Here is a 1,642-nt window from a genome sequence, read left to right as displayed (position 1 = left end):
GAAATTTGCAAAATTAATATAAAGAACACTTGAAAATAGTCCTGAAAGCCAACAAAGTAGGTTTGAACAAATGAAAAGCCATTGGTTGGTGGTTAGGAAGAATCAATGTTACAGATGTGTCAGTTCTTCCTGATTTATAATTTTCCCTAAGTTAATCTATAAATTTAGCACAATCATGATGAAAATAACATCAAGATTTTTTCTGACACTAGACAAATTGATCCTAACATTTACATGAAAATACAAGCAAGAATAAAACAGGCAGACTCCCCAGTGGAGTAGAATAGAAAGTTCAGAAAGAGACAAAAATATATATGAAAATTTAGTATATGATAAAGGTGTCATCTCAGATGGATGATTGGACCAAAGATATTTTCCTTGATAAATATGCTGAAATGACTAAGTAATCATTAGGAGAAAGTGTAAAGTTAGATCCATACTTCCTAAATACATAATAATAAATGCCAAATGGAACAGGTTATACTTCTAATATATAATGCTATACAAGCAAATGAAGAAGTGTGGGTGAATTCCTCTATAAACTGGATGTAGGGAAAGGCTTTCTAATGATAACCCAAAGTCCAGATTCAATGAAACATTAATAAACTTGACTTTGAGGAGCTAGTATTTCTAGTATATAAAGAGTACTCAAAAATTAATGGAAAAAATCAAAAAGAGTGGAAGACATAAACAGATAATTAATAAAAACATATAAAAATGACCCTTAAACATATGAATAGATGTTAGTCTTCACTCATGGTAAGAGAAATGCAAGTTAAAACCAAAATGAGATACCATTTCTCACCTGTAGGATTGGGAGAGGCTAAACAGTTGCTGAGGGCATGGGGAAACAGGTATCTTAGATATCATATACTCTTATAGAAGAGAGCTTGGCAGCATCTAACAAAACTGTGTATGTTTATTCATTTGGCTAAAAAGTTCATGCTTAAAAGTTAACCCTAAAGGTACACTGTATATATCTGTTCTCATGTGTTATTAAAGATATACCTTGGCTTGGTACAGTGGCTCACGCCTGTAATCCCACACTTTGGGCGGTTGAGGAGGGTGGATCATCTGAGGTCAGGAGTTCGAGACCAGCCTAGCCAACATGGTGAAACCCCGTCTCTACTAAAAATACAAAAATTAGCCAGGCGTGGTGGTGGGCGCCTGTAATCTCAGCTACTCAGGAGGATTGAACTCCTGAGTTCACTCACTTGAACTCAGGAAGTGGAGGCTGCAGTGAGCTAAGGTGGTGCAAATGGGGAAAATGTAAATTAAACAATTGGTGACTCTGGGTAAAAGGTAAATGGGAATTTCTCTATTATTTTTGCAACATTTCTGTAAATTTGGAATGATTTCAAAAGGTATCCAAAAAGCTAAAATTTTTTCTCCTTCCTCTCTTTCTCTTTTTTCTTTCTTCCTTTCTTTCCTTTCCCTCCCTCCCTCCTTTCTTTTTCTTTCTTTCTTTCTCTCTTTCTTTTCTTTCTTTCTTTCTTTCTTCCTATTTCTTCCTTTCTTCCTTTCTTTTTCTTTCTTTCCCTCCTCCTCTCCCTCCTTCTCTCCCTCCTTCTCTCCCTCCCTCCCTCCTTCCCTCCCTTTCTTTCTTTCTTTCTTTCTTTCTTTCTTTCTTTCTTTCTTTCTT

Source organism: Piliocolobus tephrosceles, chromosome 14 (genome assembly GCF_002776525.5).
Source record: "Piliocolobus tephrosceles isolate RC106 chromosome 14, ASM277652v3, whole genome shotgun sequence".
Taxonomy (NCBI): Eukaryota; Metazoa; Chordata; class Mammalia; order Primates; family Cercopithecidae; genus Piliocolobus; species Piliocolobus tephrosceles.
This window is presented reverse-complemented; position numbering follows the sequence as displayed.